The 25,158-nt window shown below is 37.2% G+C and overlaps 1 non-coding gene across 1 annotated transcript; it reads right to left on the bottom strand.

Moving 5' to 3' along the window:
* Nucleotides 1–19,512: 19,512 nt before the first annotated feature.
* On the bottom strand, nucleotides 19,513–19,619 carry LOC140854933 (small nucleolar RNA R71). The gene has a single exon (XR_012138027.1). It is a non-coding gene; the product is annotated as a small nucleolar RNA R71 (small nucleolar RNA).
* Nucleotides 19,620–25,158: the final 5,539 nt, after the last annotated feature.

Raw genomic sequence — 25,158 nt, 5'->3', positions numbered from 1 at the left:
TGATTTGATCATCCAGATTTATTTTATTTTAAAAATTAGATGCATGCTCTTCTTCTTATTTTCATCATATGAACTAGATCGATAGGTGTAAGATTAGATCTATGCATGTGTAGATTAAAATAATTTTAATCCAATCTTCCGCTGTGTGTTTCAAAATTATTTTGAAGAAAATCAGCATGTATGACATCTCGAAACCCAACACAATTATGGTTACAAGAGATTACATGAATCAAATAGAAATTCAAATATTTCTAATTTATAGATTACACAATCATGACTGAATCCCTGATTTATCTCTAGTATTATCTCTATCATACAAATTCAAATATTCCTAATTTATATATTGCACACTTATGACTGAATCCCTGATTTATCTCCAGTATTATCTCTATCACTCCCCCCCCACAAGCGCAATAGGAAGACAACTATATTGAGTTTGGATCGAAGAATTACAAAGCGGGATGAAGAAAGTCCTTTCGTGAGACCATCTGCAAGTTGGTTGTCAGACCCAATGAATCGAACAGCCAATTGCTTTTGAAAAACATACTCCCAAACAAAATGATAGTCAATTTCAATGTGTTTGGTCTGTGCATTAAATACTGGATTAGCTGTAAGATAGATAGCAGACAAATTATCACATCATAGGGTAGGAGGATGATGTGTCCATAGGCCTAACTCCTGAAGAAGAGATTGGATCTAGATGAGTTCAGCAGCAGTATTAGCTAAGCTTTTGTTTCTGACTCTGTACTGGAATGAGATACAGTACGTTGCTTTTTAGAAGACCACGAGATGATATTCGATCCAAGAAAAATAGCAAAATCACTAATGGAGTGTCTGTCATTAAGATTACCAGCCCAATCAACATCAGAAAACCTATGCAAAGAACCAATAGAGCCTAGATGAATAAACAATCTATGTATGATAGTACCCTTCAGATAGTGAAGAATATGTTTCACAGCTGCCCAATGAGTCATGTTGGGTTTGTGCATAAACTGACAAATTTGATTGACTACATAAGCAATATTCGATCTCGAGAGTGTGAGATACTGTAGGCTACCAACTATACTTCGATAGAGAGAATGATTATCGAATGGAGTACCATCATATAGATAGAGACAAGAACCAGTGGTGGTAGGAGTGCTAAGTGGTTTGCAGTCAAGCATAGCGTAGTGAGTGAGCATATCATGAATATACTTGGACTGTGTGAGATGTAAGCTAGTGGAACTAAAGTGGGCCTCAATACCAAGGAAAAAATGAAGCGGTCACAAGTCCTTCATGACAAATTTCTGACTAAAGGCAGTAAGAAGGGATGAAAATAGTGCACCAAGAGTACCAGTGAGAATAATATCATCGACATAAACCAAAAAAATATCATATAGTCAGAGCCACCTAAGATGAACAAAGAAAAGTCTATCTGAGAACTAAAAAAATCGAGATATTGAAGAAAACTACTGAGACATTTGAACCAAGCTCTTGGTGCTTGTTTAAGGCTATAAAGAGACCGACACAATCGACAGATGAAGTTAAATTGAGAGATATCAATAAATCTTGGAGGTTGCTGCATATATACTTCCTCTGTCAAGTACTCATGTAAGAAGGTATACTTTATATCAAGCTATCGAATAGGCCACCCTAGAGAGACTGCAATGAATAAGATGGCCTAAATAGTAACTGATTTGATAACCGAACTAAATATTTCCTCATGGTCAATGCCTTCCTCCTGATTAAAGCCCTTAGCAACCAATCGAGCTTTGAACCTATCAATCATACCATCAAATTTCTGCTTGATCTCATAAACCCATTTGCAGCCACTGACATTTTGGGTAGCAGAGGGTGGAACAAGTTCTCAAGTCTGATTATGAAGAAATGCGTGATATTCTTCCTCTATCGCCTGAACCCACTTTGGGTCTTTGCGAGTCTAAGCATAAGATTTGGGCTCCTATAGATCAACAAATATATACAAGACAACCAGATGTCAAGATATAACAAATCGAGGTGGAGGAAGAGAACCATCACAAGATCGGGTGACTATCTGATGAATCCTAGAGGAGGAAACAGAAGTCATATTATCCACATGTACATTAGCAGGAGGCACTAATGGTTCAAAGAACTGAGTAGCAGACTACGGTAACACACCAGAGATCGGATGTCGAACCAGCCTGAGGGAGATGAGCAGTCACTAATGGACCAGTAGATGGTCCAGGTGAAGCGATAATTCAGTGCAGGGGCAAAATGATAATTTTAAATAAATTTTTCAAAATTACTATTTTACAGTGAAATTATTAATTAATCTCATTAATTAATACTAATTAACTCTACACTAGGATCTAAATATGATACAACAGCATGCATTTAAATTTAAAATTCAAATTTGAAACAGTAAATTTTTTACTGTACTGTGTTCAGAACACATCACCTTTTGTGGGTAGTCAATCACCGCAATCTGATCATCGTTGGGGGGCTCTGATCGTCATGTCATAGCCACACTAGTGTCTGACCTTTGCGGATCATCCATACGAAGCTTCCATCTCATCGGCTCCTCACGAATGCTAGTTCGTGATTTCACCATTTTGATGGCTGATGTTGATCGAACTCCTTCGATCGATGTATGCCGACTCCTCGGATATTCTGAATCATTTGTACGATTGGTTGAGAGATTGACGGATCTCTTCCTAAAATTTGGTGGACTCACGACACTCGTGGCATACCAATCTCACTTTCCGAATCCTAGGTAGAAACCCTAGGGTACACACCAAAAACCCTGCGTCCAATTTTTTTTCTTTTCTTTCTTTTTCTCTCGGAAGGTTTTGGACCTTCACCTCATGCACAAGGCTTCCTCATGCCCAACTTTCTTTCTCATAATTTTTCTATGCACGCCCCACCTCCCTATCTCTTTTAAAATAGTTCAAAACATGTCTTATCCGCGTGAGAGGATAAAGACAAGTGGTTACACATTTGAATTCAAATCAAAATTGAATTCAAATGAAAACCAACTCATCCCTATCCACTTGTGACGTGAGAAGAGAAGGGTGTGGACTCTTTGTGCGTGAAAAGGTTTCACGAGAAACTCTTTCTCGTGTGAATTATGTGGCGCACAAGATGGATAAGCTTGAAGGCAAAAAAGATAAGTTATCCATTCAAATTCAAATACGCTTTGAATTTGAATGGTTAACTAATCAGCTTTATCCATCCATATTGGCGCACAAGAGTGGGCGTGAGAAGGGCTTTGCATGAGAAAAAATTCACGAGAAGTTTCTTCTCGTGAATTCAAATGGGCGCAGAGATTTAAGGTGGTGCAGGGATTCAAATTCAAATGGTGGTTTGATCTTAATTGAACCAACCTAATCAAAATAGGTTAAGCACAATTAAACTAAATTAAACCCAACTTAATTAGACTCAATAAAATCCTAATCAAATTAGAAATTGACTAAGCCCAACCCCTGATCAAATCAGGGACCAAACCATCTCGACGATTAGGTCAACTCTTAACCTAATCGGGTCAAACCCAACTGAATCCAATTGAATTGGACTTGATCCAAAAATAATTATTCAATCAAATTGAGTTAATTAGTGATCAAATCACTAATAAAATCTCTCATAATTATTGAGTCCAAATCCGATGGGCAATCGGGTATCAAAGTCCATCAATATGAAACCTTGATCGAAGAGTTCAAATTTTAAATTTAAAATTTGAAATTCAAAATTTTGACCCCGGTATCCAAAATATGTGGAACTCATGATCAGAGAATCCTAATTCTCAATCATAGAGTCCCAGACACATAAGACCCATAATCAGCCATCAGATCAGAAAGAAACCTCTAATGTGTGTGACCCCGCAGGTTCGAACCTAAGCCGGTAGCACAGGAACCAATTCCTGTACTAATCGAAGTGACCATCTAGCAATGGTACCTGACGATCGGATAGGTCGAATAGTCACAATCGCAACATTCAGAACCTACGTGAATATGGTTACCGTATAATTCATCCCTTTTGACCCCTGTGTTTAGGACGACTCAGGGTTAAACTGTCAACCCTGATGAGATCATCCGAATCGTGCTCAACTCAATTAGTCCTGTGACTCCTCACTAGGACTATCCTGACCAAGATTTTGATAAATTGAAACACGACTGTACACAGCTCCTAAACTGGAGTGGTCAATCCCATCTTGACACACGCACCGACAAGTCAAGTACTTGACTACACCCAGCAGCCTTCCGTCACTGAATTAGAAATTCAGGTAGTCCAGTGCCTAAGTGCAGTGAGTTGCTTACAAGTCATCGTGGCGGTCTCAGGTCGGAGGGACATTTATACCCATATCCCATCGGAGCAAATCTTGACAGCAGAAATAGCTCCGGAGTCGGTCACGTTCAGTGCAGATGTACCATTACATCTCATTTGTATGTCATACCAGTATCTCCACACTCTTTGGTTATGAGGACAACCAACCCATATGGCACGCAACAACCTATGCTTGATAAACGTTGTCATCCTTGGTAACAATGTATCATTTGGTCGCGAACAGGTTTAAGGACTAAGCGATAAATTCTCCTTTGTCGAGTCTAAATAGTCCTAAGGACTTCACCACAATACAGGAGTTCATTAGAAGATGGAATATTTGTGATGAAAAAAATATCAAAATAATTTTTATTTATTTATAATTCATGTACTAATACAAAAGGAGCACAACCGTCAACAGGCTGACGATTGGCTTTGGGACACTATTCCCAACAATCTTCCACTTGGTCTAAAGCCAATCGATGCAGTATCTAATACCCATCTTCGACTTGTAGTCGTTGAACTCCTTCACCGTAATGGCTTTAGTGAATGGGTCGGCCAGGTTCTCCTTCCCATCGATCTTCTGAAGATCGACGTCACCTCGATCCACGATCTCCCGGATGAGATGGTAGCGGCGCAGAATATGCTTCGTCCGCTGGTGTGCCTTCGATTTCTTCGCCTGAGCAATGGCTCCAGAGCTGTCACAATAGAGCAAAACTGGACCAACAAGGGAGGTGATTTATGTCACAAATTGACATAAAAAGTATCAATTAATATATAAATTATCTAACTTTATTAGAAAATTGATACTTGTTATTATATTTTGTAGAAGAAGAGGTCATCAATAGAAAGAACAAGGAAAGAGAATTCCAACGGCGTAAATTTTACGCAAAACGGAGTTAAATTGATCCAGAAACTGAAGAATGAAGAAAGAAGACTCAATTGGATCAAACCCGAGTCAAATCAGGTCAAAATTGATCAAAAATCAACTGATTTGGTGATCTGGTTAGCCGCCTGGTCCACAGCAACAGGTGCCTGGACCATGGACCCATCGGCGCATCATAAACCAGCCAATCAGCGAGTCTCGGCTCACCGCAACGCATCACGAGCCCGGTCCACGCGCGCGGTCCAGGGCTCATGAGGAGAGAGAAGAAGGTCCGAAGGGCAACCTGGTAACTTCACATCACTCGATGGTCCGATCAAGATCCAACGCTCCACATTTTTGCGCCATCGGACGGCCACCATCACAGCCGGTCAAGATCTAACCGTAATCAAGGCAATTGCAAGAATCAATAAACACTAGGACAACACGGGATCCTTTTGCAGCGCGATCCAACGGACGAAATCTTCCAGCGCCTTGATCGGACGGTCTGCGATGCATCCGACCTGATTCCATCTCTGCAGCACGATCCAACGGCAGCGCTTCACCCAGATCATGATCCGACGGCCCAGAATCGCTCCCGGCTTGATTTATTAGATAAATTGGGTCCTTTAGATGAAGATCGGACGGCTGAAACAATTTCTAGGATTTCTTGATGGATTTAAGTACTTTTTGAGCGAGATTTGAGCTCCTAAACCCCCCTAACAGCCTTCTAAAATCTCTTAGTCCCACATCTAAAGTTTTGAAAACCTTATAACCCCCAAATGCCTATAAAAAGCCTCCAAAGGCCCTTGTTTTAATGATTCTTTCCTTCCGATCAAGCTTGTAACCCTAGATAGTGGGGTTTTTAGCTTTCTTCTCAAGCCTCGAGCTTTGAAATTTTTGTAATAAATTTTTTTTTATATAAAATCTTATTTTTATGTAATTTTATCTCTTTACATTATGCAATTTATTTGTCTTGCAATTAGGATAGTTTAATTTATGCAATTTAATTTCTTGCAATTAGGTTAGTTTAAATTATACAGTTTAAATTTATGCAATTAGGATAGTTTAATTTATGAAATTAGGATAGTTTATTTTTCTATATTTAACTTTTGCAAGTAGATTTAGATCATGTCTAGCTAAGCATCCCTTCTAGGGTTTGCGATGAAGCTAGATCATGAGTAGGGGTTTTACATAGGGTTCTTTCTTTTTCTTAGGATTTCTTTTTCTTCCTCTTTTGCCAAGAATTTTTGATGAACTACAGTTGGGTCAGAGTCCCTTCATAGTTCATGCTTGATTCAGTGCATAGGAGGAGAAAACCCTAAGGGATCCTAGTTACTACTCCCCTGTAAAGAATCTTGATGGGTTATCGTTGGGCCTTAGTCCCTTCATAATCTATGCTTGGGAAAGACAAGAGGAGTAGTCGTTAGGATCAATAAGAAAAATTCTAGGTAGAATTTTCTAATCTAGATCTAGTGGATTCAAAAACCCTAGATCCTTAGTCTTATTGTCTTTAGTAAATAACTTTCGATTTTCGATTTTCGTTAAAGCTCGCTTGAGCATAGATTTGAAAATTATTTTTAAACTAAGTCTCTGTGGGATCGACCCGTACTCGCTGATCGTGCTACTCTGCATACTGTGCGCTTGCGGTTTTGTTGCCCAGCTATGCAACCCAAGAGGGGGGGTGAATTGGGTTTCTAAAAATTTTAAGCCCAACTGATTACTTATGAAGAACAAAACTAAGACTTTAAATCAATATTAATTACCTAAAGCAGTATTGCAAGGATATAATAAAGAAATAAGATAAAGCAATAAAGCACACCACAAACACAAGAATTTATAGTGGTTCGGTGCTAACCTTGCACCTACATCCACTCCCCAAGATCCTACTTGGAAATTTCAATCCACTATCCTTTGTATTCAACCCGAATACAAAATATCGGAAACTCCGACACTAGCTATCCCAAGCTAGATCACTTGTTTCTCAGGTACAAGTAAACCCAAAACACTCCGATTTCAGGTTCGGATCAACCTTTCCTTGTTTTGGAAATCCTCCAAAAACAAGAACAAAAACTCACAAAGAGTTAGAAAATTTTGAGCACAGATTAATACAATAACAGCTCCTTAAATGAGCGAATATAACAATAAAAGCTTTACTCAAATGAAGAACCCCTTTTTCAGATTTTCTCAAAGTGGATGAACGCTTGAATGCTTGAGAAGAGGTTGATTGTTGATTGAAGATCTCTTGAAAGCTTTGAACGATCTCTAGATCAAGGTTAAAACAATAGGCGTGAAGAATTCTCTCCTTGAAAGATCTTGCTTTTCTCTTTCACAATCTCTCTGGTATACTGTGGATCCTCTCTCTTTTTCTTTTTGGATTTTTCGTTGATCTCAGGCTTTTTCGTGTAGATTTTTGGATCCTCTCTTCTGTTCTTCTCTTTTTTGATTTCACGTTTGATCCGCTATTTAATCTGCAATTTTTTTCATCATTTTAAGCATTTTGTAGCATTAGAAGCAAGAGAAAATAATTTAGGTAGATAAAGAGCCGTTAGAGGATTTTTAGGAAGCATAAATGGCTATTAAAATGGGCAAAAAAATAGCCATTGCTGATATTTCCCATCGCAGGGGTCGACTCATGAGTCGACTCATGCTTCAGGGGTCGACTCATGTGAGTCGACTCATGAGTCGACCTCTGTTGCAAAAACCAGAGAATGCGTTTCTGGAAATTCTTGGCTCAAATTAGCAGGGGTCGACTCATGAGTCGACTCATGCCTTGTGGGTCGACTCATGAGTCGACTCACAGGTCGTGCCAAGCCAGAAAACTAGCGTGCCAAGGAGAATTTTTGCGTGCCAATCAGCTCACAGTGCCATGAGTTGACTCATGAGTCGACTCATGCACTTCAAACCTTCATAACTTCAAAAATATAAATCCAAACACAATGAAATTTTCACCAATAGATTTCAAATCATTTGTTCTACCAAATGGTACTATCAAATCAGTATTTTAGTGAAATTACGATTTTGCCCTTGAAGAGCATAAGGACTTTTTCATTTTAAAATTATTTGTATCCCTTCAATCTGCTTTGTAATCATCAAAATCAATCTAGGAGCAACAATCTCCCCCTTTTTGATGATGACAAAATATTTGAACAAAAATATTTATGTTAATGCATTAATTTCAAAAGAATCCATTATAGGTGTATATGCTTGAAAAGAGTATGATTCTTTTGGCATGTAATATAAATGCAAAAATAGTTTGTCCATTTTCTTAAAGATTTGAAAAGGGTATTAGATCATTTTGAGTTCAAGATATATCAGAGTAAGAGAAGATAAATAAATTTTGCAATGTATCAGAGCAAGAAAAATAATTTTTACGATGATATCAAAAAAGATTTTACAAGGTATCGGAGCAAGAAAATTTTATAATATATCAGAGAAAATTTCACACTGTATTAGAGCAAATATTATAATATATCAGAGAAACTTTCTCACTGTATCAGATCAAATGTTATAATTTATCAGAGAAACCTTCACACTGTATCAGAGCAAATTTTATCATGTATCAGAGCAAGTTAAAAGAAATTTTAGGGTGTATCAGAGTAAAACAAATTTCTTAAGATGTATCAAGGTGAATAAAATTTCAAAAGATGTATCAGAGCAAGTTTGAATTTTGAAATATATCAGAGCAAAAAAAATACTTATTTGCATTGTACTTATGATTTTGCTTTTGATGGATGGCTTTTTGTTTAAGTTCTGTCTGATACCAAATTTCGATACCAAATTTCTCAAGGTTTTGTTTAATCTTTCAATCCTTGTTTTTGTTTAATTTCTCCAATATTTATTTAATTTCTCCAATATTTGTTTTAATCTTTCAATCTTTGTTTTTGTTTAATTTCTCCAATATTTATTTTAATCTTCCAATCTTTGTTTTTGTTTAATTTCTCCAATATTTGTTTTAATCTTCCAATCTTTGTTTTTGTTTAATTTCTCCAATATTTGTTTTAATCTTCCAATCTTTGTTTTTGTTTAATTTCTCCTCCTTTTTCTCATAATTTAGGGTTTTGCTTTTTGTCTAATTTCAATTTTTGTTTTTGTTTAATTTCTTCCCCTTTTTGACATCATCAAACATAGTTAACTCTTCCTTTTTCTGAAACATTCTTTAATTTCTTCCCCTTTAGAGTTTTTCACAGATGTTTGCTCCCCCTTAATATAGCAATTATCAACAGCAAACAACAACAAGGAGAAGACAATATTTCAACAAGAAGAAAATATATAACCAAAATATGATCATTACAAAGAGGTAGAAATATAGGTAAAAGATGATTCCATTAATATCATAATTATTTCAATACATAGTTCTTAAAAATAAAATTCAACCAGCTAATTGTCAATACATGGCCCCAAGGTATAGATCCTAGAACAAGATACTAACTCCTAGGACCTAGTAAAGATCAAGATAAGTCAATGATCGGAGTCATCAGATATAGGGTGAGGAGATGATGGATCAGAAGTGCGTCCTCTACCCCGTCTGCCTCTGCCACGAGTAGGAGGGCGAGATGAACTGGGTGGCTGAGAATGCTGAGATGCTAGGGCTGATACCATGAGTCTGATAGAATCAAGTACGTTCAGTGCTCTGGAAACAGATTGAAGTAGAGCAGTGAACTGGGTGGTAGCATGCTCACTCGATCCTCGGATCTCTTTCCTCAGTAGCTCATATCCACCTTCTAGTGCTCCTCTGAGCCTGCCAGCCTCTGCAGTGAGGTCTGTGACCTCAATAGTAGACTCCTGTGGCTGGAGATGGGCCAATGCAAGGACTTGCCCCTGCAAGTCAAGAACTCTGCCAGTAAGTCTCCAGACTGTGTCCTCAAGCTGCTGTATCCTGATGGACTGATCTGATATCATCTGAAACACAGTGGAGATGTGGAGAGTAATGGTCTGATCAGAAGAAGTGGCACCAGGTGCAAAAGAAGTACTACCCCACTGGCTAGACAGCAAAGAAGCCACACGCTGAGATATATGCTCGATCTGATCGTCAGCCAGTCTGAACTCTGAATGAGGTGCTCTGCTCTCTGGCTGATACACTGGTGTGGGCATCCTAGTAAACTCAGAAGGGCCAGCCTCAGTATCAGGAATGAACTGGGTATCTGGTGAAGCTGCCCTGAAGTCATGTACAGGAGAAGATGGACCTTCTTCTTCTACTCTGCCTTCAGTTCTGTCTTCAGCTCTTTCCTCAGCTCTCTCCTCAGCTCTTTCTTCAGAGCCCTTGGTCCAACCACCAACAGTCTTTGTAATTCCCATTCGATGCAGGCTGTGTTGGTTGAAAGTGTCCACATGTGAGAGCTTGGTAGGTGTCTCCCCTTCACAGCTAACTCCAAACCTCCTAAATACTCTAGTAAGGGCCATACCATAAGGCAAGTGTGCCTTGGATCTGTTCAAAGTTTCTCTCATGGCCTCTATCATAAGTGCAGGGAGGTTTAGGGGGTCTGAGTGATGATATGAAACATGACACATACATCTCTGCCAGACAGTAAGTCATGCCTACCACTCCTAGGAAAGAAGAGTTTTGTTACAAACTGATGCAGGACCCTCATTTCAATGGATAATAGCTTTGCTTCCAATTTGTTTAAATTTCTTGAAAAAGCTTCTCTTAAGATAATTCTGATCCCTTCTTCTTTAATTGGGAGTTCCATATATGAGTATCCTTCACTAGGCAACTGAAGTATATCTCCCAATATCCTAGAATCCAAGCATATGTCAATCCCCTTGACTGTTGAAGTCACTGACTCATTTCCATAATTTAGGTTCTAGTAGAACTCTCTAACTAGATCAACATAGGTGACTTCCTTAAGAGAGCAATAAAGTTCCCATCCTTGATTTTTGATCTTGGTAGCAAAAGTAAAGCCTTCTTTCTCAAAGAACCGAAAATCTATATTTTTCCCGATTTCTATTTTTCTATCAGAAATAGGATTTACACTGGGGCTTATGGAGGATTGAGAGAGACCTTGAGCAGGTACTGAAACTGGATCGGGAACACTGGAAGACTGAGCATGCCTTTTCTTTCGGACAATTTCCTCAGGCTCACGGATTGATTTCCTTCTTTGGGAAAGTTTCATCTTTGGAGCCATATCCAAAAAAGTAGCAGACAAGAAGACTTGAATTGAGAGGAGGAGGGATCACAAGAGAGTAAAGAGGAATTTTAGTGGAGAAAGGAAGTGAATTTTGGAAGTTCGGTGAAGTGCTAGGGCACGTTCAAACCGCGCCAAGCAAAGCGAGAAAGCACATAAAATCCTTTTGAAGGAGGCGATTTTTGGTGGAGAGTAGGATGGAGAATTGCCTCAGAATTGATCCTTGGATTTGGAGCAAGAGGAGTTGGAGAAGACGACTTTTGGAAGAAGAACGATGGGAAGATGAGTCGTCTCACAGACAGGGTTCCCGTTTAAAAACAATGAGCCCGTGGGAAGTTTGTGGGATTTACAAGTTTGCCATTGAGTCGACTCATGGGGGTCGACTCATGAAGTTCAGAAATTCAGAAAAAATACAAATAAATTCCAAAAAAAATTGAAATTTTGGGAGAAGGAATTTTGCTCAATGATAAGTTTTTAGAGTGATAAATCTGAGTTTTTGAGACCAGGATAGATGTTGAAAATTGAGCTCTAAGATTTTTTTTTTTTTTTTTTTGACATCTATTCTTTGGAAATTGAGAAATTTCAGACAAATGGATCTAGAATTCCTAGATTTCTCCTAATTTCACAGAATCTATCCTCACTAAGGGCCTTTGTAAAGATATCGGCTAATTGATTTTCAGTGCAAACATATTCAAGAATTATATTTTTGTTTTGAACATGTTCTCTTATAAAATGATGTCTTATTTCAATATGTTTAGATCTTGAGTGTTGAATTGGATTTTTAGATAGATTTATGGTACTTGTATTATCACATTTTATTGGTGTTTCATTAAGTTTGATTCCAAAATCTTTGAGTTGTTGCTTAATCCACAAGATTTGAGCACAACAACTTCCGGCTGCAATGTATTCGGCCTCAGCCGTAGACAGTGCCACCGAATTTTGTTTCTTGCTAAACCATGAGATTAGGTTTACTCCAAGAAATTGGCAAGTTCCACTTGTGCTTTTTCTATCTAATTTACATCCAGCAAAATCAGCATCAGAATATCCTAACAAATTAATTTGTGAGTCCTTAGAGTACCATAACCCTATAGTTTGTGTACCATTTAAGTATCTAAGGATTCTTTTAACAGCATTCAAATGAGATTCCTTAGGATTAGATTGATATCTTGCACATAAGCAAACACTAAACATGATATCAGGCCTACTTGCAGTTAAATACAATAATGAACCAATTATACCTCTGTAGTATTTTAAGTCTACGCTTTTACCTTCATCATCCTTGTCAAGCTTACTTGAGGGACTCATTGGTGTGCCAATTGGTTTGCAGTTCTCCATTCCAAATCTTTTGAGTAGTTCCTTGGTGTACTTGCTTTGGGTGATGGAGATTCCCTCTTTTGATTGTTTGATTTGGAGTCCGAGGAAGAAGGTGAGTTCTCCCATCATGCTCATCTCGAACTCTCCCTGCATAAGCTTAGCAAAGTCTTGACAAAGGGATTCATTAGTAGACCCAAAAATTATGTCATCAACATAAATTTGTATAATTAGCATATCATTTTGGTTTCTTTTAATAAATAGGGTTGTATCTATATTGCCTCTTGAGAAACCATTATTTAGTAGAAATTTGCTTAGCCTTTCATACCATGCTCTAGGTGCTTGTTTTAGACCATATAAAGCTTTATTTAATCTAAAGACATGATTGGGAAAAGCATGATTTTCAAATCCAGGGGGTTGTTCTACATATACTTCTTCAGAAATATATCCATTTAAAAATGCACTTTTAACATCCATTTGAAATAGTTTGAATTTCATAAAGCAAGCATAAGCAAGTAGAAGTCTAATGGCTTCTAATCTAGCAACAGGTGCAAAGGTTTCATCAAAATCAATTCCTTCTTCTTGATTATATCCCTTAACAACCAGTCTTGCTTTATTTCTAATTACATTTCCATGCTCATCTAATTTGTTTCTAAAGACCCATTTTGTGCCAATTATTGAATAATCTTTAGGTCTTTTCACTAAGGTCCAAACATTATTTCTTTCAAATTGATTAAGTTCTTCTTGCATAGCATTAATCCAGTTATGATCATTATCAGCTTCTTCAAAAGTTTTAGGTTCAAGTTGAGATACAAATGCACAATGATTAAGTACATCTCTAAGTGAAGAACGTGTTTTTACCCCATGCATAGGATCACCAATTATTAACTCCTTAGGGTGGTTGTGAACATACCTCCATTCCTTGGGTAATTCATTTGTACCTTGAGGTTGTTCTTGAATTTCTTCACCTCTTTCATTTTGTTCGTCTTCTTGATCCTTGTCTTCTGGAGTTGCTGAATCTTTCAGAGTGATCTCCTTTATACCTTCTATTAGTGGATCTGCATCATCAACACCCTCATTCTTCCTCGAAGGAAGATCGTTAGATTCATCAAAGACAATATGTATGGACTCCTCAACTACTAAAGTTCTTTTGTTGAACACTCTAAATGTTTTACTAGTGGAGGAGTAACCCAGAAAGATTGCTTCATCTGATTTTGCATCAAATTTACCAAATTTTTCTTTTCCATTATTTAATACAAAACATCGGCAACCAAAGACATGAAAATATGCAATATTTAGTTTTCTTCCTTTCCAAAGTTCATAGGGGGTTTTCTTTAAAAATTGTCTAATTAAAGCACGATTCAAAATGTAACATGCTGTGTTAATAGCTTCCGCCCAAAAATATCTTGGAAGGTTGCTTTCACAAAGCATGGTACGGGCCATTTCTTCTAAGGTTCTGTTTTTCCTTTCAACTACCCCATTTTGTTGGGGTGTCCTAGGAGCAGAGAAGTTATGGCCAATTCCATTTTCATCACAAAAATTTTCAAAGTCATGATTTTCAAATTCTGTTCCATGATCACTTCTAATATTTTGAATTGAAAACCCTTTTTCATTAGTGACTTTTCGATGAAATTTCATAAAAATTTGAAAAGTTTCATTTTTGTGAGCTAAAAAGAAAACCCAAGTAAAACGAGAATAATCATCTATAATTACAAAGCCATATCATTTTCCTCCTAGACTGGTGGTTCTTGTTGGTCCAAATAAATCCATATGTAACAGCTCTAAAGGTCTAGAAGTTGAAACAGTATTTTTGGATTTAAATGATACTCTAGTTTGTTTACCTAATTGGCATGCATCACAAATTTTATCCTTTTCAAAATTCAGTTTTGGCAAACCGAGAACTAAATCCTTTTTAATTAATTTTGAAAGAGAATGCATGCTAATATGTGCAAGTCTACGATGCCACAGCCAACTAGTCTCATTTATTTTAGCATTTAAGGAAACTAGGCATTGCATGTCTAATTTAGTTAAATCATTCAAGTCTACCATATAAACATTGCCATGCCTATGTCCTATAAATTTAATGCCATCGTTAATAGGACTCGTCACAATGCAAACAGATGATTCAAAACTTACTTTATACCCTTTATCACAGAATTGACTAATGCTAAGTAAGTTATGTTTTAAACCCTTAACTAATAAAACATTCTCAATATATTTGGAGGGAGTGATACCAATGTTACCTATCCCGATGATCTTTCCTTTGCCATTATCTCCAAAGGTGACCATCCCTCCATCCTTAGCATCAAGCGTGATGAATTATGATTCATCACCAGTCATGTGTCTCGAGCATCCACTGTCAAGATACCATTTTCTGTTTCCTTCTTGGGATGCTAGACACACCTGCAAGCAAAGGTCAAGTTTCTGTCTTAGGTACCCAAGCTTTCTTGGGTCCTTTCAGGTTAGTCAGAATGGTTCCTTTTGGAACCCATATTTTCTTTGTGTTTGCATATTTGTTAATAAGACATGTGTATGATTTATGTCCTATTCTTCCACATTTAAAACAAGTAATATTTGTAGACTTGTTACTTGAATAATTTACATAAATGTCCTTCAGAAATTTTTGTTTCTTCAGGGGTTTATAACCAAGTCCAGCCTTATCATATATAGCTTTCTGATTTTCAAGGATCATATTTAGTTTGTTTGAACTTAAGGTGAACTTATCTACTATAGATTTCAGCTTGTTCATTTCATCCTTTAAGTTTTGATTTTCTTGAATCAAGGTGAATTTTTTAATTGAAAGATTTTCAGCTTGTTTCACTAAGGACTGATTTTCCAATTTCAGCTCTTTGTTTTTCTTCCCTAGTTTCTTTAATTCCTCAATTGAATCATAGAGAGCTTCATGCAATTCTTCAAAAGTAAATTCACTAGTGGATTCAGAAGTTACCTCATTTTCATGTGCCATCAGGCACAGATTGGCTTGTTCTGTTGAAGTTTCCTCGTCGGAGCTTGAGTCATCACTCGTACTCCAGGTCGCCATCATTGCCTTCTTTTTGAACTTCTTTGGACCTTTCTTCAATTGTGGACATTCGGATCTGAAATGTCCTGGCTTCTTGCACTCGTAGCATATAGGGGGTTGATCTTTCTCCTTTTCTTTGCTTTGATCCCCTTTTGTGAATTTCTTTCTCATCCCCTGTTTTCTTTTTCTTAGAAACTTCTTAAATTTTCGGGTGATGAGAGCCATCTCTTCATCCTGTTCTTCATCTTCAGATTCATCCGTTTCATAATCAGGCGAAGTTGTGGATTTGAGGGCAATGGTTCTTTTCTTTTTGATTTCATCCTCTTGATGTTGCTTCATGCTAAGTTCATGAGTCATCAAGGATCCAAGAAGCTCTTCTAGAGGTAGAGTGTTCAAGTCCTTTGCTTCTTGGATGGCAGTCACCTTGGCTTCCCAAGTTCTTGGCAGTGACCTGAGAATCTTCCTTACAAGTTCACTGTTAGTATAAGATTTGCCAAGACTCTTTAAACCATTGATTATATCAGTAAAACGAGTAAACATAGCAGCTATGGACTCATCATGCTCTATTTTGAACAATTCATATTTATGTACAAGCATGTTTATTTTAGACTCTTTTACTTGATTTGTTCCCTCATGGGTTACTTCTAACCTATTCCATATTTCTTTAGCAGATGCACAAGTAGAAATGCGATTAAATTCACTTGCATCTAGTGCACAATAAAGAACATTCATGGCTTTGGCATTTAATTGTGCCAATTTCTTGTCAACCTCATCCTATTCTTTCTCGGGTTTGGTTGATTCCTCACCATCTATAATCTTGGTGGGTGTGTGAGGACCATTCACTATGATACTCCACATATCATAGTCAAGTGCTTGTATGAAAATCTTCATCCGAGCTTTCCAATAGGTGTAATTAGACCCATTGAAAAGTGGAGGTCGGTTTGTTGATTGCCCCTCGGCTAGAGAAGTACCAACATGGGTTGCCATAGATCTTTGGCTCTTTGATTGTTAGATCAAAGAAGGGCTAAAGCACCGGCTCTGATACCACTTGTTGCCCAGCTATGCAACCCAAGAGGGGGGGGTGAATTGGGTTTCTAAAAATTTTAAGCCCAACTGATTACTTATGAAGAACAAAACTAAGACTTTAAATCAATATTAATTACCTAAAGCAGTATTGCAAGGATATAATAAAGAAATAAGATAAAGCAATAAAGCACACCACAAACACAAGGATTTATAGTAGTTCGGTGCTAACCTTGCACCTACATCCACTCCCCAAGATCCTACTTGGGAATTTCAATCCACTATCCTTTGTATTCAACCCGAATACAAAACGTCGGAAACTCCGACACTAGCTATCCCAAGCTAGATCACTTGTTTCCCGGGTACAAGTAAACCCAAAACACTCCGATTTCAGGTTCGGATCAACATTTCCTTGTTTTGGAAATCCTCCAAAAATAAGAACAAAAACTCACAAAGAGTTAGAAAATTTTGAGCACAGATTTATACAATAACAGCTCCTTAAATGAGCGAATATAACAATAAAAGCTTTACTCAAATGAAAAACCCCTTTTTCAGATTTTCTCAAAGTGGATGAACGCTTGAATGCTTGAGAAGAGGTTGATTGTTGATTGAAGATCTCTTGAAAGCTTTGAACGATCTCTAGATCAAGGTTGAAACAATAGGCGTGAAGAATTCTCTCCTTGAAAGATCTTGCTTTTCTCTTTCACAATCTCTCTGGTATACTGTGGATCCTCTCTCTTTTTCTTTTTAGATTTTTCGTTGATCTCAGGCTTTTTCGTGCAGATTTTTGGATCCTCTCTTCTGTTCTTCTCTTTTTTGATTTCACGTTTGATCCGCTATTTAATCTGTAATTTTTTTCATCATTTTAAGCATTTTGTAGCATTAGAAGCAAGAGAAAACAATTTAGGTAGATAAAGAGCCGTTAGAGGATTTTTAGGAAGCATAAATGGCAATTAAAACGGGCAAAAAAATAGTCGTTGCTGACATTTCCCATCGCAGGGGTCGACTCATGAGTCGACTCATGCTTCAGGGGTCGACTCATGAGTCGACCTCTGTTGCAAAAACCAGAGAATGCATTTCTGAAAATTCTTGGCTCAAATTAGCAGGGGTCGACTCATGAGTCGACTCATGCCTTGTGGGTCGACTCATGAGTCGACTCACAGGTCGTGCCAAGCCAGAAAACTAGCGTGCCAAGGAGAATTTTTGCGTGCCAATCAGCTCACAGTGCCATGAGTTGACTCATGAGTCGACTCATGCACTTCAAACCTTCATAACTTCAAAAATATAAACCCAAACACAATGAAATTTTCACCAATAGATTTCAAATCATTTGTTCTACCAAATGGTACTATCAAATCAGTATTTTAGTGAAATTACGATTTTGCCCTTGAAGAGCATAAGGACTTTTTCATTTTAAAATTATTTGTATCCCTTCAATCTGCTTTGTAATCATCAAAATCAATCTAGGAGCAACAGGTTTTATAAACAAATTTTAAGATTTGCACATCAAGTTTTTGGCGCCGTTGCCGGGGATTTGGCGTTTTAAATTATTTTCAAATATTTGTTCTTCGTGCTTTATAACTCTCTTTCTTTTTCCTTTAGGTTTCTAGATTTAGTTGGTGATTGCTGGAAAACTCAGGTATGCTTCTAATTTTTCTTTTATTATTTTTAGTTAATTACTTTTCCTTTTAGACCTAATCATTTGAATTTACTTAATCATAAAAAAATAATAATAAAAAAACAAAACAAAAGATATTTCATAATCGTGAAGTAAAATATCAAAATAAAAAAAAATTCTAAATTAAAATCTTTTACATTCTTGGTCATCTTGTTTATTTGCATTTGTATTTTCATAATTAATCTAAGGGCATCAACCTATTAACAAGATAAGGTGGGGATTTCATTACCCTTCCTTAGCCCAAAAACCATCTCCATCATATTGCATTACCTAGACCTTTAATCTTAAAATCAATTAGACGTCAACCTTAAGGAATTCGAGCTCAATAGGACAAGGAACCCTAAGAGTTCTACCAAATTTGAGTTGTTTGATTAGTTGGTGTCTAGGCAAGTCCCTGAGGGTGGTTTGTTAAATTGGTTCAGTTGCTGGCCTGGCCAACTCGTTTGGTGTCTAGAAAGGCAACGATGAGTGAACCTCCCACCTCTTATACTTACCTGGCTAACTAGTTGACCAATCTCCACTTGGAAGGCTTGAAGGGTCATCTTGGAACAGTTAGGAGCTGTCTAGATTTAGGTTAACCCTAGAATAGATTGAGTTTAATTTATTGTTTCACTTGTTTGAAAAATTTTTAAAAAAAAATTATTAAAATTTAAATTAATTTGGTTACTTTTCTTTAGATTTAGGACTCCTTAGGATCTTTTCTTTAGGACTTTTTCTCTTTTCTTTCTTTTTCTTATACATAAAAATTTTATAAAAAAAAAATTATATAAACATCGAGAACTGTACACCTCGTGTGTGGAGAAGAGTGTCGGGTCGTCTAGTTAGAATTGAGTCAATTCCTGTTGTTCCAATGGCTGAACCAATCCAACCCATGACCCTTAAGGATTTGTGTTATCCAGTTGGCTCCATCCAACCATCTTGTATCAGGTTGCCACAACCCACTGCTAACAATTTTGAAATCAAACCTCAAATCATAAATATGCTTTCAAAATTCACAGGATTAGAGGATGCTTATATATTTATTAGAGAATTTGAGGAGGTATGTGCAACCATGAAACTGCAATTAACAGAGGATGAGGTCAAACTTAGATTAATCAACTTTGTCCTTAAGGATAATGCTAAGAAGTGGCTTTATAGTCTGCCAAACTATTCTGTCACTACCTGGGAGGGCTTTGTGAGAATATTTTTGAAAAAATATTTCCCCCATCATAAAATAGCTAGGATTAGGAATGAAATAAATCAATTTTACCAACTAGCTGGTGAATCATTTTGGAAGTACTTTGATCGTTTCAAGAATCTTTTGACCCAATGCCCACACCATGGAATAGAAACTTGGAGACTATGCCAGATCATCTATGAGGGGTTAGATTCAAACTCAAGAACCATGCTAGAGTCCATGTGCCAAGGCCAATTTATGGATAAAGAAACTACTGAAGCTTGGCAATTCTTAGAAGACCTAGCCGAGAAAAATTTATAGTGGAAAACAACTAGGGAACCTGATAAAGCTACACCTTCAAAAGGAGGAATGCATCAAATTCAACCAACCCTAGCATCAGAGGCCAAGATTGCAACCTTAACACGTAGATTGGAAGCCTTAGAATTACAGAGACCAGCCAATGTAAATCAAATATCTGCACCCATGTGTAAAGGGTGCAATGCACCAGACCATGTCTTAGAAGAATGTTCCTACTCGAATGAGTGTGCACAGATGAATACCACCTATCAAGGACCATTGAACAATCCTTATGCACCCACATATAACCCAGGTTGGAGGAATCACCCGAATTTCTCATGGTCCCAGAATCCTAATGTAGGCAATCCAAATTTCAATCAGTAAAATCTAAGGTCCAACCCAGTGATGAACAACCCGCCAGGCTTCCATGATAATGACAAGAAAATTACCTCTTTAGAGAAAAGCCTAGAAGCCATGATGAAGATACATACCAGCTTTATGCAAACCACGGGTCAACTCATAAATAATAACACCCAAGCTATAGCCCGTCTGGAAATGCAAGTAAGTCAGCTGGCTTCGACCATTAGTGAACGAGAACATGGTAGGTTACCTAGCCAACCTGAGCCAAATCCTAGGAACCAAAATGATCCACGACCCCAACAAGGAAACCAAGTTAATGGTGTAAATGTCATTCATACCTTAAGATCGGGAAAATAAATAGACAATAAGGTAGTTGCACTTGATGATATAGAGGACTCATCTGCCGAGTCACCTTCTAAAACTACTACCTTTCAACCTCAAGCACCAGAAACTGAAAATTCACCTAGTCCAGTACTTAAAAGTCCTAGAGCTCCTTTTCTAAACAGACTGAAATTCAATAAATCTGAACATTTAGACAAAATTTTAGAGGTATTTAAACAAGTCCAAGTTAATATTCCTCTTTTAGATATAATCCATCAGGTTCCAACTTATGCCAAATTTTTAAAAGATCTTTGCACTAGGAAAAAGACCACTAATGTACCAAAGAAAGTATTTTTGGCTGCAAGTGTCAGTTCATACCTATCTAGCCATGTGCCAATTAAATATAAAGACCCTGAAGCTCCAACAATTTCTTGTGTTATTGGAGAAACCAATATAAAAAAGGCCTTGCTAGATCTAGGAGCTAGTGTGAATATCCTTTCATATTCGGTGTATGAGCAACTAAGATTAGAAAAACTTCAACCTACTGGGATCACATTACAGTTAGCCGATAGATCTCTCAGGATCCCTAAGGGAATGGTCGAGGATGTTCTGATAAAGGTTGAAAATTTTATTTTTTCTGTAGATTTTATTGTTTTAGAGACTGAGCCAGTTGTGAATCCTAAAGGACATATACCTGTCATTTTAGGAAGACCATTCTTAGCTACGACCAATGCTAAAATCAATTGTCGAAATGGTCTAATGAAATTATCCTTAGGGAATATGACCATTGAGCTTAATGTTTTTAACTTAGAACAGGAATCCTCTTCTCATGCTGATGTCAATGTAGTCCAAGATGGTATTTATGAATCCATTGACATTAGTGATGATGAAGTCGACCTAGAGTCTAACCCCTGGTTAATCCATGAGTCTGAGGATGTCAATGAAATACTTAAAGAAAATCAGATTAATCAGGAATCGACACTTCCTACTGAACCAATCATTGAGATGGTGAAATCATCACCTAAACCATCAATAGAGGAAGCACCCATTTTAGAACTGAAACCCCTCCCAGAACATCTCAAGTATGCATATCTAGGACCCAAAAAAACTTTGCCTGTAATTATTGCATCAGACCTAGATCCCAAGCAAGAGGAGGAGTTAGTGTCAGTTCTAAAAGCAAATCAAGAAGCAATAGGTTGGACCATAGCAGATATCAAAGGAATAAGCCCTTCTATAGTTCAACATAGAATATACTTAGAGGAAGAGGCTAAACCAACAAGAGAAACCCAAAGAAGGCTTAATCCAGCTATTACGGATGTAGTTAAAAAGAAGATTCTGAAACTCCTAGATAATGAAATAATTTATCCTATTTTTGATAGCTCTTGGGTAAGCCCAGTTCAAGTAGTACCCAAGAAATCTGAGGTAACAGTGGTCCAAAATGATGCAAATGAACTTATCCCAACTAGGACCCAAACGGGATGGAGGGTCTGTATAGACTATAGAAAGTTGAATGCTGCGACAAGGAAAGATCACTTTCCTTTGCCATTTATTGATCAAATGTTGGAAAGACTAGCCGGACAAGAGTTTTACTGTTTTCTTGATGGATACTCCGATTACAATCAGATCCCCATAGCCGCTGAAGATCAAGAAAAGACTACATTCACCTGTCCATTTGGTACTTTTGCTTATAGACGAATGCCCTTTGGACTATGTAATACACCAGCAACCTTCTAGAGATGCATGATCAGCATGTTTTCAGATATGATAGAACGATTTCTAGAAATTTTTATGGATGACTTTTCTGTTTTTGGCCTAACCTTCTCCAAGTGTCTGAATCACCTGCAATTAGTTCTAGAACGATGTAAGGAGAAGCACTTAGTTCTCAACTGGAAAAAATGTCAGTTTATGGTCAAACAGGGAATAGTTCTTGCCATGTTATTTCTAAAAAGGGGATTGAAGTGGACAAGGCCAAAATAGATCTAATTGCAAGTCTTCCACCACCTAAATCTGTGAAAGAAATACGTTCATTTTTAGGTCATGCTGGATTCTAGAGAAGGTTTATTGCCAACTTTAGCAAAGTAGCACGTCCACTGACTAATCTTTTGGCAAAGGATACCAAATTTGAATTTACTCATGAGTGCTTGGAATCTTTTGAATTTCTAAAAAAAGTACTTGTATCAGCTCCAATCATTCATCCTCCTGTCTGGTCTGAACCATTTGAATTAATGTGTGATGCGTCCGATCATGTTGTGGGCGCAATCTTAGGTCAACGGATAAATGAGCTGCCTAGAGTGATATATTATGCAAGTAAAACCTTAAATGATGCGCAGCTTAACTACACCACAACTGAGAAGGAGTTCCTTACCGTTGTCTTTGCTTTAGAGAAATTTAGATCTTATTTGGTTGGGATCCACACCATTGTTTACCCCGATCACTCAGCCATTAGACATCTCCTAGCAAAGAAGTATGCCAAGGCACGCTTAATCAGATGGATTTTGCTCCTTGAAGAATTTGACCTAGAAATTAAAGACAAGAAAGGCACTGAGAACGTTGTAGCAGATCATTTGTCCCGAATTTCAGTCGCACCATCTAGTGAACCACCCATCAATGAATCTTTTCCAGATGAGCAACTCATGTCTGTGTCTACTGAACCTTGGTTTGCTGATATTGTAAATTATTTAGCCATAGGTAAGATACCTTCTCATTGGACTAAGCAGGATAAATATAAATTCTTTGCCCAAGTGAAGTATTTCATTTGGGATGATCCTTATCTTTTTAAACAATATCCTGATCAAATTATTAGAAGGTGTATCCCAGATAACGAAGTCATGAATATTTTATCTTTTTGTCATGATCAAGCATGTGGGGGTCACTTCGCGTCTAAGAAAACTGCTGCTAAGGTTCTCCAATGTGATTTTTATTGGCCCAATTTGTTTAAGGATGCTCATGAATATTGTAAAAGTTGTGCTCAATGTCAGAAAATAGATCGAATCACCAAGCGACACATGATGCCACTCAACCCAATCTTGGTAGTTGAAGTTTTTGATGTTTGGGGGATCGATTTCATGGGACCATTTCCAAATTCCTTTGTAAATGAATATATTCTAGTAGCAGTTGATTATGTTTCAAAATGGGTAGAAGCAATTGCATGTAGAACACCCGATAGCAAAATGGTCATTAAGTTTCTTAAAAAAAATATTCTCTCCCGTTTCGGTATTCCTAGGGCAATCATTAGTGATCGGGGAACCCATTTTTGTAACCGACCTTTTGCAATATTGATGAAAAAAGTATAATGTCACCCACAAATTGGCCACACCATATCATCCTCAAACTAGTGGGCAAGTTGAAGTGTCAAACCGACAAATCAAACGGATCCTGAAAAAAACTGTTAGTGCCAATAGAAAGGATTGGTCTTTGAAATTAATTGATGCACTTTGGGCATACCGAACCGCTTTCAAGATCAATCTAGGAATGTCTCCTTATAGGATTGTGTTTGGTAAACCATGTCACTTGCCTATTGAGATAAAACACAAAGCCATGTGGGCCATCAAACAACTAAATACAAATTTGAACGATGCTGGAAACCATAGGAAGCTTCAGTTGAATGAATTAGAAGAACTTAGAAATGAAGCCTATGAAAATGCAAGGATATACAAGGAACGAACCAAAGCATTTTATGATCAATCAATTATGAGAAAAACTTTCAATATCGGACAGAAGGTGCTGTTATATAACTCTAGATTACATCTATTTTCAGAAAAGCTTAGGTCTAGATGGACAGGACCATTTTTAGTAAAGGAAGTCTTTTCACACGGAGCTGTTGAGATAGAAAACCCAAGTAATGGTGTTATCTTTAAAGTTAATGGTCAACGATTAAAACCATTCTTGGAATTACCTGTCGAGACTGTTGAAGATGCCATGGTTCTTTATGAACCAACTTATTCTGATTAAATTGCTTCGAGGTTTGGTCTGGCTGAAGATATAAAACTTAGCGCTTCTGGGAGGCAACCCAGCTTATTTAATTTCTAATACTTTTTTTGTTTTTAGTTTGCTTAGGACAAATAAATTAGATAAACTCCATTGGGGACAATGTCGGTCAAGTTGGAAGGAGAGCTTGAACAAAATCAGGTGTTATCATTTCCTTTTCCTTCCACTATGAGTTATTTCTTGCATTTAATATATTAAAAAAAAATTGAAATAAATTAATCTAGAAAAGAAATAAGAGTAAGTTAGAAAGTATTTGCTAATAAATGTAGTGAGTCACGGAGAAGATTAGCTGGTTAGACTCTTGGTGGCCTAGGTCATTTAAAGACTATTAGCACTTCCAATTGCACATGCACACTCACAAGGTAAAGTAGGTGTTAATTGTAAGGCCAATTAAGAATTTGAGTATTATTTAAATTAGATAATTTTTTCTACACCCCAATTAAAAAAATTTGAATTTAAAGAAAGAGCTACCTGCCTGAAATAAAATACAAAACACAGAGTAAATGTGGATTGCCCTAAGCCTAGTAATCGGATCTCTTCACCTAAGTCAAGTGTTGAGATTCGCATCAAATGGTGGTGGGAAGGCCAGGATGCTCAAAAAAAAAAAAAAAAAAAAACAGTGTGAAAGCTACCTTAGTTCTTTGTTTAATCTGGGGTGTATAGAAAATTAATCGAACTAAGTTATGAAAAATGATACAATTGGCCTGTACAAGTTAATACTGAAATACTAAGTTAGTTATCACT

Source organism: Elaeis guineensis, chromosome 1, assembly GCF_000442705.2.
Source record: "Elaeis guineensis isolate ETL-2024a chromosome 1, EG11, whole genome shotgun sequence".
Lineage (NCBI taxonomy): Eukaryota > Viridiplantae > Streptophyta > Magnoliopsida > Arecales > Arecaceae > Elaeis > Elaeis guineensis.
Note: the sequence above shows the minus strand (reverse complement) of the source record. Positions and strands in the feature narration are given on the sequence as shown.